Source organism: Anser cygnoides, chromosome Z, assembly GCF_040182565.1.
Source record: "Anser cygnoides isolate HZ-2024a breed goose chromosome Z, Taihu_goose_T2T_genome, whole genome shotgun sequence".
Classification (NCBI taxonomy): domain Eukaryota; kingdom Metazoa; phylum Chordata; class Aves; order Anseriformes; family Anatidae; genus Anser; species Anser cygnoides.
Genome location: NC_089912.1, coordinates 76,935,493 through 76,952,776, shown reverse-complemented (window position 1 = coordinate 76,952,776; position 17,284 = coordinate 76,935,493). Strand labels below are relative to the sequence as shown.

The following is a 17,284-nucleotide window of genomic DNA, read 5'->3' as shown; positions in this document are numbered from 1 at the left end:
TGCACTTTGTTAACCCAAGGGCTTACACATACTGTACCGAAAGCAGAGTGCCAACTGCTACCTCTTTGAAAAGGTCAACATCCCATTGCACGTTTAAGCAGCACCAGCCCATATAGACAGATTCAAAGATTTCTTTGATGCTCTTGCACACTGTTCAATAAATCTGACTGAAGGTACCACATTAAACCAAGTAAGATTAACCCTCTGCAGTTCAGCTTCAATAAGGAAATCCTGTTCTCAAGGCTGGTATTTTCTTGTAGAAAGTACTTTTACCTAATAACAGTAAGCAAGTTTAGCAATAGCTAAAAGTTATTAAGGGAAGAAGCTCAGAGAAGATCACAAGATGAGTATCATTAGTAAATTTAGTTCATTCTCATTTAGGAAGAGATGTAATCAACAAAGTCAAAAAAACCAACAAGAAGAACAACAAACTGTAACTCAAAGCACAGTGCTTCCACAGTTTATACTTTGGATACTTACCAGGATATTTACTAAAGGTAGAAAAACAGTTTCATTGCTCCACAATTTTAAAGACTTTTGCCTTTATTACTGCAAGTCACGCATTACAGCTGTGCAGGAGCCAGAACATTAGTTATTTCTGAGATAGGGAAGCCCCAAAAAGGCTCAGAATCTAAATCTGAAGATTTTGAGGCATGATAAATCAAGCAAACCGAATGCATGAGAGCCTAGAAAAGACTCTTGTTTGTTTAACTGTATCCGTTGGTCTAATAAAAGACTCTACCTCACCTTACAAACTTATACCCCTAAAGAAAAATAGGACAAACACTGAAAATTGTCATGGTTTCAACATGGAAACAACTAGAGGAGTCCCTCTGACAGAGCTGTGCGAGTACAAGTGAGCTAAGGTGCCACTTCTCTCTCTTTGGCAAAGAGATGGGTAGGCTTCACAGTGAAGAGAAACCATAAATTGTGTTCAGACACAGAGAACATGGCTTTGCCTGTCTGCCTCCAGTCATCATGAAGCAAGAGCTCAGACTGGAGAAATGCCCTGCTGGTCTAGAGGAGCATCAGTTCTGCAAGCACTGCTGTGGAGGAAAGCCCATTACCCCATCTCGTAAAACTGATGCACAGATGAGTCTCTCTGCTTCCACCGCTTTATTGCACTACTGCGGCCACATACATGTAAAGGGAGATGGCTCTGCAACAATTTCAGGTGGGAGGCAAGTACACAATAGTGCAGTAAGACTGACAGGAATGACCAAGAAAAGGTCTTGGGGCTTGTGACTATCCTCATTGCTCTGAACAGCTACCTTCTAGCAGAACATTTCCTCTGCTTTCTTACCTAGTCAGCAGCAAATGCTGGAGCTGCTCTCCGTTCTCATTCCCTCTTCATTCCTTACTAGCTAACCAGGCTCCGTGTGATGCTAACTTCCCACAGACTACTCATTTGTCCAAAAAAAGCTTCTAACTGAGGATGAGGCCTCTCTAGTACTAACACCGGCTCCTTTGATTTCTCCTTGCTGTCTCGGTACTACACGCAAGGGCTTCATACAAGAATAAGGGAGTCACAACCAGAGAATTTACTAGAGCAAATACCAGTATATCTGCTCCAGATTCTCTCAAGCACATACCTGCTGGAATTTCTTTCTTCTCACCTCTGTTTTCCTCATAGCCTTTCCTCAGCCATTTTCTTTTTTATTCTTCTCTGTAGCAACTTATTTCCCCTTCTCTCATTCTTGCACAATTCCCTAACTTCACTAATATTACATTGCTTCAGTGTTACACCATCACGAATGAGTCAGACAATACCTGGACATGATTCAAAACCAACAGCTGTGTAAAGACAGTGATTCAGTAGCTAGGCAATACTTTAGCTTAGGTTTCCCTCTTGCATCCCAGTTCTCTACTCAGACTCTCCATTTTGAGTTATTTTGTGAATCAAATCTAGATGGCAAACTCACAGTTTTTGTTGGGCGTGGATCTTTCTGATAGTTGCCTCTCTTGCCAATGAGCTTTAGGATCCCACTGATTGAATGAACCTCTTTTATCTTTGGTTTCAGACTACTGCCAACTCCCTAAAATGACATCTTATCTATATAAAATAGATAATGCACTGGTTATGACTCTACTTTGGGCTCATTCGTGAAAGTACAAGCTGTAAGAGCCAGTTTGGAAAACAAACCATTTAAAGATTTTGTTCCTATATATTATTTTAGAAGGAAATTCTTCGTTCAAAAGGTGGTGAGGCACTGGCACAGGCTGCCCAGAGAAGCTGTGGATGCCCCATCCCTGGAGGTGCTCAAGGCCAGGCTGGATAGGGCTTTGAGCAACATGGTCTGGTGGGAGGTGACCATGCCCATGGCAGGGGACTGGAATTAGATGGTCTTTGAAGTCCCTTCCAACCCAAGTCATTCTATTCTTATATCACATTATCATATTTTTTTTAAAGTAAATAAAATGCCTCCTATTCCAACTAAGGACCCCCAGAAAAAAGTTGTAAGGAAAAAGTAGTAAGATTGCATTCTCAAATTAAGCAGAAAACCAAAGCAAATCATATTCTCTCTAGATGATCTGTCACTGGTTAACCAAGCCTACTAAATTTTGCACTAGCTACATAGACACCTAAATGACAACTGCTACAGTGAGAATTATCACAGAACTCTGGCAAACCAATTGGCATCCATCTTGCTTGCATCATTTTCTGTGTAGGTTTTCAATACTCACCAGTTCCTACAAAATTTCCATCACCAGCAAGCACAAGCATGTGCTTTACTGCAGACTTTTATTACTAACATTTTTGGAGTTCTATGCCCACATTTTCAAACACCATGGTGTAGTAGGAGAGAACAAGCAGATCAAAGCAGTTGACGCTAAGAGCTCTGCATTCACACTGTATACATTTCAGAAGTTTTACTTTAGACTAGAGCCAGCCCCCTGGACCAAAAGCCCTCACAATGCACACAGTTCAAAGCTGCCCTAAGTAGATGCTATTTGACACTTTACTTTCTGGACTACAAGACTTGCAGCAGCTAAGACCTGTTGTATCAGGAAGCACTACACTCAGAACCACACAATGGCTGAGGTTAGAAGGGACCTCTTCATACTATCCACTCCAAATCCTCAGCTCAAAGAAGATTACAGGAGGGTGCCCAGGACCATGTACAGTTGGGTTCTGAGCATCTTCCAGGAGAATCCACAGCCTCTATGTGAAACTTATTCCAGTGTTTCACACACCCTCCCCAGGAAAAAAGTGTGTGTTTGTGTTCAGATGGAATTTCCCATTTTTTAATTTGTGCCCACTGCCTCTTGCCCTGGCAACTGGCACCACTGAGAAGTGTTCAGCATCCTTGTCTTCACTGCCTCCCAACCGGCATTTATACACATTTGTAAGACCATCCCTCACGAGCTTTCTCTTCTCCAGGCTGAACAGTCCCAGATCTTAGTCTATCCAGTCCCTTAATCATCTTCCTGGCCCTTGGCGGGACTCAGCCCATTAAGTCAGTATCTTTCTCATACTAGGAAACACAGGACTGGACACAGGACTCCAGATGTGGCCTCATCAGTGATGACTAGCAGGGAAGGATCATCATCTTTGACCTGCTGGCAACACTCTTCCTAACACAGCTCAGAACGCTGCCAGTCCTCTTTACTGTCTCATTGTTTGCTTGTTGCTCACCAGGACCATAAGGTAACCATAATTCCGTAACTCCTACCAGAGGCTGAACAGCATAGAACACGAGTGCCATAGACAAAACTTATGACTGAGGTCTCCAAGGCAATTATCCATGTTCTCTACCACTGGAGAACTGTTGGAGACATCAACAATATGCGCCAGGCCTCTGTTCTCGATAGGTTTGAGAACTGCGTGACATCCACTGGTGGTATGCTGTATTCCAACCCACTGCCCGTGCCCGGACAGCTATAATGCTGCACACAGCCCAGAACCAGCCGCCCTTCAGCTGACCTAAAGGCACTGCCAGGCTGGCAGAGCAGATTCAAGAGCTGCCTTGGTAGGGTTTACAAGTAGTTAATTCTGACCTCAGGTTCAAAGGCATCACTGACACCTTTCTTCCTTCAGAAACAGGATGATTTGCAGCATGTGCACTCCTCTCACTTCAGCCCCAAGACCACACCCACACATGGATGTCAAATGTGTCTGGTTTAATCATGTTTTCATCACATGCTGTGAAGTGGGATGTGTGTCTGGCAGCCTGACTGCAAAGCAGTACCACGTAACAAAGCAAAAAAAAGCATTCCCAATGCCTGTGTACCCTACACAACCTTTACAACGATAGAGGTGAGCTTTTGCGGTCAGGCCAAAACAGCAAGAACTCGTTTCTTTGGCAGCTGCATGTTTAGTCCCACATTAGGGGCACTTGGGATAGCATATTTGTCTCAACTGCTGTTTTTACCTTCACTGCCTAGGAGCATGACCACACTAAACATTCATGAGTGAACCAACTGGGACATGAAGAAATGATCATAAGCAATTACACTGTCTTGTGCACTGTATTCATTGTGTGCTGTTTGGCACAAAGTGCAAGGCTCCCAAGATCTGTGCCAGCCATTTAGACCCCCACTTGCTTCCCCCATGACACTTGATCTGCTACCCCTTTCAGGCAAGCACTGCAATGTTATGGATCTACTTATCCCCGGTACTCTTTCTGACCTTTTCACAGGCGCTGTCACAACATAACTCAGTAAAAACCTTACAGGTCTAAGCTTGGCTGGCTTGCTAAGAAAAAAAAAATAAAACGGAAAAGAAAAAGCTCTACAACATTTGGAAGAAAGGACAGGGATGATATGTTTGCTTCCTGCTTTGTTAAAGAGATGGCAGAGTAGAAAACTGCATGATGGCAGAAAAGTATGTTAATGCCAGGATAACTGCTGCCACAACACAAGGTGCCAAGGCTTGTTAAAGACTAAAGAGGCAGAGGTAGATGATTAGAACTTGCAGAACAGAAAGGTACCTTGCCAAAGAAACGTTTTCCTTCTCCAAACCTGCATGAGACAAGCTCCACCCTGCTCCTGTCCACAGAAGTCACCCACCTGCCCCCGACCAGGCGCACCCTATTCAGTTTGTGTAACCTCAAGACTCATAATGAGCCATCGACCCCTCCCAAAGTACTCCTCATGTTCCCTGCCCCTCTTCTTAGCCCCAGAAGTTACTAGTCATTCTCCCATACACAAAGCGCTCTGTAACCACGTGAAAACTACATTCACAGAGCAAGTTCTGCCAGCCTAAGCCTGGCTCGGTATCCCTGTCCCAGATCTCCATTGCCCTATCCCAGCAATGCACCTGCAATGCAGCACTCAGCTTTAGGCAAAGTTTGAAAACACAAATGGAAGGAACACCTCCAGAAAAACAGAACTGCATTCAGCCAAGAAAATTTTACTTCCCGAGAGAATAAACGTGACCTATAACCCAAATAGGGAGAGAGGGAGGCAAATGTTAGGGTGGAGAAAAATCAGCAGGATCCAGACATTTTAGGCAGAAACGGGAGGTAGCGGTAAAGGCCAAAATGGCCATGGCCACAAACGTTATGCAGTATTTCCCCAAACTACTAGCTAACAAGAAGAAACAGCCAATGTGACCTAACTACAGGGTGGGCACCACATCCAGCCACGGACAGTAGAAGCCCTGACAGTCATCACAGCGTGCCCCCTCTCCTGCTGTCACACCATACCCCAGCTGCTTTAAATCCTGGAAGTCTGTCTGTGGACCACTGACACATATCCCTCCGCAAGATCAAACCAACATTCCACCTCCTACCACTCCTCCTGCAGCTGGCTCACCTGATCCTGCCCAGGCCTATAGCGTGCAGCCTTCAGAGGAAGATGTATCGGAATTGTTAGCATCTCATGCTCTGCTCAAGATCCCTGCCAATAAGAACATGCCTGCTTTGCTGCTCCTCTGAGATCCAGTTGTTGTCCCTGGTCCGCCGTAAGGAAGCATTCATCTTCTGGAATTTTATCTGAGTGCCAGTCCTTCTCATACCCAGCAGCAGCCTCTTGATCCTGACACTGATACAGCTTTTACTCTTCTCATAGAACAGGTTAATGAGCAGAACCCAGTTGTCAGGGCCTTGGACTTGGTATTTTAGGAGAGTAAAGGATTGGTGGAAGCACAGTTGTAAAAAGAAAATTGGAAAGGGAGGAAATCATGAAGAGCCAAAAGGTTCAGCAAGGGGCCCATCATGGGGAGACTGATATAAGAGGTAAGGCAGGTGTAAATAAAACAAGAGATAAAAGTTTACTGAAAGAGGAAGGTGAGAGAAAAGGATTGTGGGCTTACAGACAACAGACATTATGAAGGCACAGATGACATCCAGCTCTTTACATACCAAAGGAAGCATTTGAGGATGTTACATAAACTCAGTGGTCCAAGAGCATTTGTGGAGTACACAAGCTCTGTACACATATCATCTGGTACCTCACTTCTCCATTAGTGGTAGAAGTACATCAGATTAACTCCTTGCCGAGAAGAAAACCTTCCCATTCAGCTCCATCCAAGAGAAATCTCATGTTAACAGAACTGTACAGTATGAGAAAATCATTGGGCTTTTGCATCAGAAGTACACTACACCAAACTAAGAGGTTAATACCCAAAAGTATCTACACAACTACTTTTTCAGGGGATCTTTCTAATATTTGATCCCAAGCTATGCAGCAAGTAGGATGAAGATCTTGACTTGAATGTCTGGGGGAATCCAACAAACGACAAGTTCCATCTGTTCCTCAGAAAATATTGAAGTATTCTGCATAAACAGGAGTTCCCCAAATGCTTTATAACAAGGTACATAGCATTGTGATAGCACAGCAGAACGACAAAGAACCAGCAGATAACAGATACGAACACACGAATATCCTTTATGATAAACAACAGTACTGGTTGAGAATGCCAGCAGTAATAAAAATGTTTAAATTCACATTCAACAGGAACAAGGAGGGAAAAAAGGCTTCCCTCCTTCTCTACAAGGAAACAGAGGTGACTTACTTGGATTTCATGATCCTGACATCTCTAGGAGGTCACCCTACACTTTACATAATGGAAGTACGATAATACTGACAATTTCAAGGGGAAAATCTATAATGCCAGAATGTCTACCAGAAGATGCTGATCCTGCTGTTCAGTAACTGCCTCTTTTACCTGAGAATGGTTATTTAGAATAAAGGTGATTTTATTGCTACCGGAAGAACAAGAATATTGTGCAGAAAGCTGAATGCTTCTTTCCTAAAAATAAAACCAATCATCTATTTGTAGGTTACACCTCACCTTCAATCTCCACACACAGACAACAAACAAACAAAACAACAACAACAAAAAAATATATATATATAGAATTAGAATTCTTTAAGCAGAGCACAGGTTCATCAAACAATCATGTAATCTTTCCAGAGCCCTCCCATGACCCCAATCCTACAGAGGTTAAATGTGTGCAAGCTAGAAATTGCATAGCCTCAGAAAGCTTTCTCTGCAGATTAAGAGATTATTCAAATGTTTCTAGCATCAGTGCCAAAAAAATCAATTCATCAATACTGCTCAAGACAGACAGGATCACGCAATTCGTAAGGACATTACAAGTCTTTTGTAACAAATAATTCTTTTGACAAACTTTGAATTTTCCTTAACTACCAAAATAATGCCACTGGGAAAAAACAAATGGTGAGCAAGATGCTTTTTCAGTATGTCTGATATTCCTGAGATTTGCCATTTGAAATTCAAGCGGCACTGACTAGCAGTGATTACTCACATGATGTTCTTCTGCCAGTTCTCACTGGGTAAATACTCTCTCAGGCATCAGAATGAAACAGGGGGTTACATGGACATTTGTTCTTTGTGTGTATGCCATAAAAATTTAAAGTTTTACTAGAACAAATACTGATGAGAAATAATTTTACTTATGATGCAACTTTTGCTCAGAGACCAAATGGGAGGACCCAATGCTAATTTTAAAATACTTGAAACAATTATTAGTCTGAAATAGTTGTTATTCATGTGCCTACCACATTTGCTGCTGAAGTCAGAATACGGTCATGTAACTATTGAGTTCACAAACTAAGCGACCCCTGAAACCCAACCTGCCCTCATAGGTTATTACTTCCTTGCCTCAGCAGCTCATATTTCTACTATAAAATTTCTAACTTCCCTAGCATTTTCTTTCTGCACTTGCTACATGCCTTGCTGCTTCTTTGTACACAGAAACACCGTGAGCGTCACAAACTGCTGGTTCAACAGATAACGCAGGGTACAAGAGCAGAACCAGCAGAAGCAGAGCAGTTCAGCGAACAAATCAGTAAACTGAAAAAGCTGCTCAGGGGAGAAGACTGTCATGTGGGAAGAAAAAGAATAGGTTAGCTAGTCTATTTTGTCAGACCTCCATCCCGTTGCTCTTTTTTGCTTCATTTTCTCAGATTCAGTATTCAGATTTCAGTAATGAACTAAGTGTGCACTTGCAGCCCAGAAAGCCAGCCATATCCTGGGCTGCACCAAAAGCAGCATGACCAGCAGGGCAAGGGAGGTGATTCTCCACCTCGGCTCTGCTCTTGGGAGACCCCACCTGGAGCCCTGCATTCAGCTCTGGGGTCTCCAGCACAAGAAGGACATGGAACTGTTGAAGCAAGCCAAGAAGAGGGCCACAAAGATGATCAGAGTGGTGGAACAGCTCTCCTGTGAGGACAGGCTGAGAGAGCTGGGGTTGTTCAGCCTGGAGAAGCAAAGGCTCTGGGGAGACCTTACAGCGGCCCTCCTGTGTCTAAACGGGGCCTGCAGGAAAGCTGGTGAGGGACTCTTGGTCAGGGAGTGGAGTGGGACAAGGAGTAATGCCTTTAAACTAAAAGAGGACATATTTAGTTACATATAAGGAGGAAATTCTTCACTCGGAGGGAGGTGAGGCACTGGCACAGGTTGCCCAGAGAAGCTGTGGGTGCCCCATCCCTGGAGGTGCTCAAAGCCAGGCTGGATGGGGCTTCGGGCAACCTGGTGTGGTGGGAGGTGTCCCTGACTATGGCAGAGGGGTGGGACTGGGTGGTCTTTAAGGCCCTTTCAACCCAAACCATTCTGTGGTTCTGTGAGTTCTTTCCTACTGCTATTTCTTTGTAGAAAATTCACTTGTTTTAGAACCTCAGTACCTATCTTCACATCACCAGCAATCCACTAGCCATGAGATCTGTCCCCCAAACATCTGGGCTGAACACCATGCACTATACCTATTTGTGTGCACAGCATTTCTTTAAAATTTCAAATAAACTATTCTAGTGCAAAAGCATTCTTGGAATTAGGTAAAGCATAGATGCAACCAGGTATTTGACCTTTGGTCCCTCCAAGATTCCGTGCAATATTCACATCCTGAAATTCTGTAACATTGTTTTTTACCCTGGAGGCTGATCTCCCCTTCCCCAACCCCCTTTTTCTCCATGGCTTAGCCCAATCACAAATTTGATGAAGAAATACTTAAGCTTATTTTTCATTCTTGACACTGTCCTGTCCTTGCCTAAGTGTCTGAAACACAATTCCAACAAGGCACAGCATACACAGAGCTCTGTGAAGAACCATGGTACATGGTGAAGAATGGGTCAGGTGGTAATTTACATGATTCAAACACAACACTTAAAGAACGGGTGGATAAATATTATGTTACACAATTAAGGTTTAAAATCTGAACGCCTCATTTTCTGGACGTCAGTCCCTCAGGTAGCTACAATTTCAACACATTTTATGAAGCTCCAAGCCTTGCAAACATTATCTATGTGGATAAAAATATAGTGGACAATGCTGTATGAACATATGGCCTACTAATGCAACAAAGAATAACTTAAAAAATACCCTTAAAACACACTTTTAAAATATCATCACTTGTTTTTTAATCTATTCACAAAGGTTGTGTGCATGCACACAGACACATGAGCACGTGTTTACCAGTAACAAGGTTTCACAAAACTTCAGAATGTTCTCGAACAGCATACAAACCTTGCATTGGAAAGAGACACAATCCCATACATCATAAAATATGAGTCAAGAGACAACATGCGAAGATTCATAGCAATATTGCTATAAATGAACTAGGAATGCAAATGTGTGCATGAAAAAGCCAAAAGAAATAGTTGAACAAGATCAAACAGAATGGCCTCTGCTGATAACCAAGGACAAAACTAATAGCAATAAAATGCCAAGGGCTGTTTTGTTTACATAAAAACCATGCCTGTGCTCTCCATAGCACAAAGGACTCGTCTGCAGAAGACCCTGCACTGACAACAGGAAAATGGCAACAAGGCTACAGCACGTTGCACATGCCATTACTCTTCCCGTGAGCCCAACACAATTATAAAATGAGGAAATGCAAACAATGGGCAGCAGACTTGCATAAAATTTATGGGGGCTGAAGCAAGCAAGATCGTGAAGGAAAAGGATCATACTACAATAACTGTTGGCTCAAAGCATACAAAAAACATGTCCAAAAACCAGTTTTTCATCCTCAATCACAAGAAACTGAAGAGATGTGGTGGAGGACTCAGCTGGTGATCCTTGTTCTCCATGTCATACCCAAGTGATCCTGGCCTGATGCAAGATTTTGTGAAGTATGTGAATTCGTTGTTCAAAATTTTAATTGAAAACTCAGCATGTTAGCAATAAGTGGATAATTATCAATACATTTTTAATTAATACATTAAGTGGATTTAGAGTTCATTAATAGACCTCAAAAAAAATATATATGCAAGTGGGGGAATTTCCTTTGTACAAATGAGATTCTTTTGCGAGTTTATAGAACTTTAGTTTGCTTGTTGCTATTCGACGTTTTCATCAGTGACTTGGAAATGACATTTAAAAAGTCACTGCTAGAAGTTTCAAAGGTTAAACATTGAAGAAATGGTAAATACTGAGGATGAAAACATCACATACAAAGTGATCTGGATCTCTTGGTAATCTGTGCTCTTTTAAAAAATGCATTTTAATTGTTAAATGAATATGAATATCTATGAAATATGAAGACTCTAGAAAGTTAAGAGTGTACACAGCACTTAGGAAGCCACCATCATGAAAAGCAACTTAGAGGCATTTAGAAGACAATATTTTCCCAGTGTGTTGCGGTGACAAAATGTGCTAATAGAAACAGCAACACGGATCTATGAGAGGGAGATAAAATTCTTTACTGTTTTGGTCACATGTGAGCAAAACATATTAGGCTTGCTGAAAAAAGATCTCTTGAATGACTACTGAGTTTGTCAGAAAGATTAAAGTGTCTTTACTGAGCACCACCCAGTATACTGTGTATAGTTTTCTACCTGGTGGCAGTATACAAGTTAACTGAGCACGAACATGTAGAAAGAGTACTAACAGCAGTTAACACTACCACATTATCTTTAAGAATCCAACATGGAATACTGAGAGTATCAACTTCTGCAAAAGATATACATATTAGAATTGAGAGATCCATTACCTGGCAACAATAAATAATGTGCTCTGATTTCCAAATTTAAGGTAATAGTAATCACCAAACTACTTTAAGAGCAAAAGTAACAAGTTCTCTTTTTATGATTAACACCGATGTTTATTACAAAGGTACAAGATGAGTAATAGCAACATAATCATTTGAAAGTCCAAAGCAGCATTTCAGTTCACTTTAAATGCAGATGATGCTGAAGAAAATGAGTAGATAAAATGGAAGTGAAGATGAAATGGGTGGGGGTGGGAAGGTTCTAATTTCAGGACTTCCAAAGTATAACAACATCTTCTCAAGTCTACTCCACAGCTTAAAATCCCTCCCAAAAAAAAGCCCTCTGCTTTTGACATTCAGCTTAATATCATTCTTATTTGCTGATATCAAACAATTATTATTGACTGTGATATCAAAAAAACAAAATCAATTTTCTTTGCTACTATGCTTGCAAAAGTCCAAACATGGATGTAACTAAAGGAATGCCAGAAAATGACTTTTTTGGATATAATTTAGATCAACAGATCTAAACTCTACAACTAACAGAGTCAAAGAGCGATAAAACCACTGGATGCATTTGCAGTAGGACTCCATGAATACATGGATTCGTGACTAAGCATAAAGTGCAACACTTGTATGAACAGTGCCATCGAAGCTATCCGGAGACAAAAAGGGCTAGCTCCTGTCAGTCCTATCTCACAAGCCCTCTTGCTTACTCTATTTGTCCCTTCCACTTCCTGCCAAAGGTCAATAAACCACTGAGACAAGCAGCTAGGACTTCCCTGGGGACAACACACTGCGTTGTTCAGACACGTTTCCTTAAGTGGCCATCAGATGGAGTCTTCTATCAGCATACAGTACTTTGCAGTAGAAACTCCTGCTTACGGAAGATACGTAAGTCACAGCTACTGAGGCAGGCACTCTAGAGAACAAATGGACCTAAATCTCTGTACCACCAGTGTAACAACACTGATTACCAAAGCACTCACCTCTGGCCAACTTGTTTACTTCATCTCAATATAAATATAAACTGTGCCAGCAAACTATCTACAGAAGAGAGCTGCAATGCAGATTTCTGGTTCTACACCATTTTGCAGCACAAAGAACTCATTACTCAGATTTAGGCACAACTGTGTTTTTCTCCTGTAATAGCATTCATGGGATATTGCAAACTGTTTTAATTTAAGACACTCAGTTTCTCCCAATAAGCACCAGATTGCAGAGGCTATGCACTTTCAGAGAAAACAAACAAACAAGAAACAAGTCCCAGAATATTCATAAACAGAGAAACAGAGCTTTTATTTTAATTAAAATACAAAATGTTAGTATCTTTTACATCTCAGGACTGCATTTGGACTAGTTTTTATAATTAACATGGAAAATACTTCATTTCTTCAAAATTTATTATTATTCTTTAATGATCTGCCTAAAATTGTCTAGATAACAATATCCAAGACTAATCATCCAAGATTTACAAATCCTTTAGTGAAGTTTTGATCCTCAGCTACAATGAATCATACCTGAATTTCTGCACTTTGTAAATGAGGTACCTTGACATGAGCACTTTCAGCACAACAGTTCCCTTCTGCAAAAACACATCTGATGAAAAAAAATGAAAAACTGCAACCATAAACAAATGCACATGTCCTGAGACATACACACACAACACAAAGGAAGAGGCAATCTCTCTTACATGTTCTGGAGTGCTTGGGTCTTTTGTTTGCTTGACAGTTTTTTGACAGTTGTGCCCTTCAAGCCACAAAGAAGCCTATGCAATTAGGGAGATAAAAACTCCAAGACAGCTATTGGTAGAGAGTTAGGATTGTACAATCAATGTATTTAACTTCTGAGCTTTCCTTTGGGTGCTTTGGCATTCAGTTCAAACATTTTTCATTATCTCAGGTCATGTATATACTTACAGATTTTATTATTTTATTTTTTATTTTTAAGTGAGGTTAGCATTATCTTTATTATTCCACTCAATCACTGATTCCCCCTTTTTCCCTGAGGTTAACTGACAGTCCATATTTGTCATTAATGAAAACTGTCTTAAGTTATTAACCTTCCTGAAACTTGTTTGATTAAGCCCTTTAGCTAGCAGTGGTTTTAACTACTGTTTTTCTTGAATTCTTGGCTAGTCACACTTTTTTTTTTTGCTGTTATCCAAGGATATCAGCTGCTTCACTGTAATGCATAAATGAGTTTCATGAACATTCTGTGACCAACTTTGACATTTTCACAGGTGCAAGTAGATTATATAATTGCTGCAACTGAATGAGACTCCACATTTTATAATTACTGAATTTATTTTCAGAAGTTTCAAGAGAAGGACATATGCAGCCAAAAAATACATTAAAATTACCTAGCTTTGAATTAAACTGAAATATCTCTGACAGATTAAACAAAAGAAAAAGAAACAAGAACCAGTTTAGTCTGGAAAAGCCATGTATTTTACTGCTATGGCAAGTGAACCACTGAAGCTCAAAAGAAACAATGAACCTCCTCTACCTACCCACTTAGTTCTATTTAAATATAACTTTTTTTGAAGCTTGTTGTTAATTCATTTTTAGGAAAAGGACATTTTAAACCAGAACACACCTACTTAAAAAGAAGGGTAACTATTGTGCCACAACCTTTGAGTTCCTGCCCTGTCCCTCTGCAGCTCTCATTTTGCTGTTCACTTTGACTCAGGAAAAGAAACAAAAGAGGTTAAGGGCATGCTGACATCTTAATTTCAGTGATTGAGCTCACCTGTTTAACAGAGGTTAAACACTAGAAATCTTCTCTGGCTCTATACTCTTGCTATCTGCTCTTTGAATGTATAAGCAATAGTGATTTATAGATGCAAAAATTCTGTGGTTCATCAGAGGACCTGCATGCTTCATACACTGATGTTAGCAACACTAAAACTTCTATTTCTGGGTCTGGCTTAACATTAAGCACAAATATTTTCCTTGATATTCAGAAATGCGTGGTGAAAACAAATTAATAAAAAATATCATAGCACCATATAAACAATCCATCCCTGCAGCGGCAGTGCGCAGAAATACATTTTACATAATTTTCTGATAAGTGAGATAGTAACAACCACACAGGTTTACTGATAGAGACAGCCTTAGAGAAAGCTCCCTGACACTCACTGTACCTCCATGCCACCATACCCTGCTGTCAGAAAGGCATTTGTGCAGCTGCACAAACACTCCAAAGGACTTCCATGAAGCTAACTGCAACCTGGATCAGTTCTGCTTGTGTAAACACAAGCACTTGTACCAGCACAGCCAGGGCGTGATCTGACAGAATATCGCTTCTTTCTGAATCAGCAACAATTAGCATAATTGGCATAAACTGAGACAAAGTGAACTTCAACCTTTTCAAGATCTTTTGTCTCCAAGTCTTTCTTTGGGAGCTGCTGTATATTTAAAATCAGGATTGGGTTTAGTTGTACAAGTCCAACGAATTTCAACTTATTTCATGACCTCCAAAATGAGGCCACACAGCTGCAGTCTATAATTGAATTACCCCACAGCAAGATAATTGAAATAGTGACAACGTGAGGGAAAAGCAGAGATGTTAAGCCCTCTCTTTCTCCGCAAGCTTTCTGCACTTTCTGTCCTCAATCCTCTCCAAGAGTTCACCTAAGACACATTGCATTCCATCTCTCCTCCTCCTCCAGCCTCTCTAGATTCTTCCCTGACTTCTGGCACCACCATGCCCTTAGACTGTAGTCTTCCATTTCAAAATCAGACAATAGAGTTTCATACTACTCTGCCCTTATATCAGCTAAATCTTGTGTATCAAGTAACAGGGTTCCCAGAGAAGTCTATATTGGGCTGCACGATGGTTACATAGATAAACAGGTCGGTGAAAACAGAGGGAATGGGTTTTTTTCGTTTGTATTTGTAAGCGAAGCCAGTTGGGTTTGTAGATCAACAACCACAGAGTTAGCTCAACGGGTCAGCTGCAAGGTGGAGTAGCTCCACACATGGCAAGAACATATGTGCCCAGAAGCACAACCAGGATACCCTAGCAGATGAACAGCAGGTGAGGTTCAATACGTGGAAAAGCACTGCCAACTGGCAGCAGGTAGCAAACACATCCTGTTGGCATGAACGCCACAGCTAACCAACCCGGAGCTAATTGCTACTGCACAAATAGTCCCCTCTGCTTACTGTTTTGCTGGCAGGGTGTTAGCATTGCCCTTTTTCACTGCATATCTGATCACCTTCATAAAGGAAACATGAGCACCACTTCTGGCATCAAGTTGCGTACATAGCTAAAGACGCCAAAGAGCTCTGGTTGGTTCAGCAGAATATGTAGGGAAAGGCTGGTGCTCTGTATCAGTCATATATTTACAACCTATGCTTCCTCACAAATACCTGCCCTTCCATATTGACACATTATACCACACTTGCTCCCTAGACCTGGGAACAGCAGTCCCCTTTATATTTGCCATAGAAAAAAACATTTTTGTCAAGGACATTGGCTCCAAAAAATTGGCTCCATTGGCTCCAAAGATCCAGCAGACAAAACGACATCTAAACAGAGCCATTCAGGACCTCTGGATGTTTATGGCAATAAAAACATAGGACCTCTCATACTGTGAAATTCAGTCTTCACGTCAATATGCACATAATATGCAAACAGAGCAAACAACATGACCCCCAAACACAACTACTGGTACTATAGCCCTTGCTAATTTAAGTACTGTGAGCCCTGTTAACGAAGAAAGCAGTAATAAAGGTATTTTAAAATACCATCTGCAGAATCCTAACCACCTTAATAGCCAGATATGATTATGCTGATAAGCAGCTATTCCTTTATGACACTTTATTAAGATCTCAGCAACATTACAGAATCTGCACCTACATCTCAATGATCTGCTATAAAAAATATGTACAAGAACGCAATTGAGGTGATTGCTTTGCAGACATTTTTCAAACCTGAAGAAAAGCATTTAACAATATTCAACGTCGAACATAGCAAGAGTAAGCAAGATCAGGGCTATAGTTTTAAAAAAAAAAGAGCCTGTAAAGCCACTTTCTGCTCTGGCTGATATCAACACGAGTTTACCCATTAACTTCTATATGGGCAGTCTTTTGCTCACACAACAGTTTTGGGTTAATTATGAAGCTTCCAAAAGGCACCAGAGATTGTTTTCTTAAACGTTTTTTTATCTGTGCCACTGCAATATCAAATACTTGACATAGAATTAATTTTCATAATTTAGCGGCATTTCTTAAATAATGGGTTTGCTTACTATTTGGTGTAAGACTTTACTTCTGTCAGAACCCAAACCAAGGAAGTCTTGTGCAAGTCAGCAGATGTCTTACAACCTGTACCTTCCCAGCAATAACAGTTTCAGTTATTCACATATGTAACTAAACCAGCAACAAAACCTACATAGCACTATCAAGTTGAAAACAAATATATAAAAATAAAAGCATAGCCAGCCTTTGTACAAGGGCTCTGGGTTTTATTTGTAACATGTTGTCACATTAATACAACCTTACTTGAGTACAGTGGTAATCCTATATTCCTAAATTATTTTTTGAAAAGAACGTAGTAACCAAACAGATTGTTTCATAAGATATTTTCGTAGATACTTATCTCAATGTTTTCTTAATGAATTACTACTACACAAGGAATAAACAAAAATGAATAAATACACAATAAATATATATATATAAACAGCTCAAAAACACCAGGGAAAGAAGCCAAGGTACAAGAGCCCATACAAAGAACGACTAAACCATGGTATCCAGTTTCATATTACTCTAATTCAGTAGCAACACATACAAGAATAAACATTTTTCACCTCTGCTAATCAAAATGCTAGCTCAACAACCCTATACATTTAATAGCACTCATCTATTCTTTTGTTCCTACCA

The 17,284-nt window shown here is 40.7% G+C and overlaps 1 protein-coding gene across 10 annotated transcripts in view; it reads right to left on the bottom strand.

Moving 5' to 3' along the window:
- The window catches only part of MAST4 (microtubule associated serine/threonine kinase family member 4), a 296,506-nt gene that overhangs the window by 140,421 nt on the left and 138,801 nt on the right, over window positions 1–17,284 (bottom strand). The gene's annotated exons all lie outside the window — the stretch shown is intronic.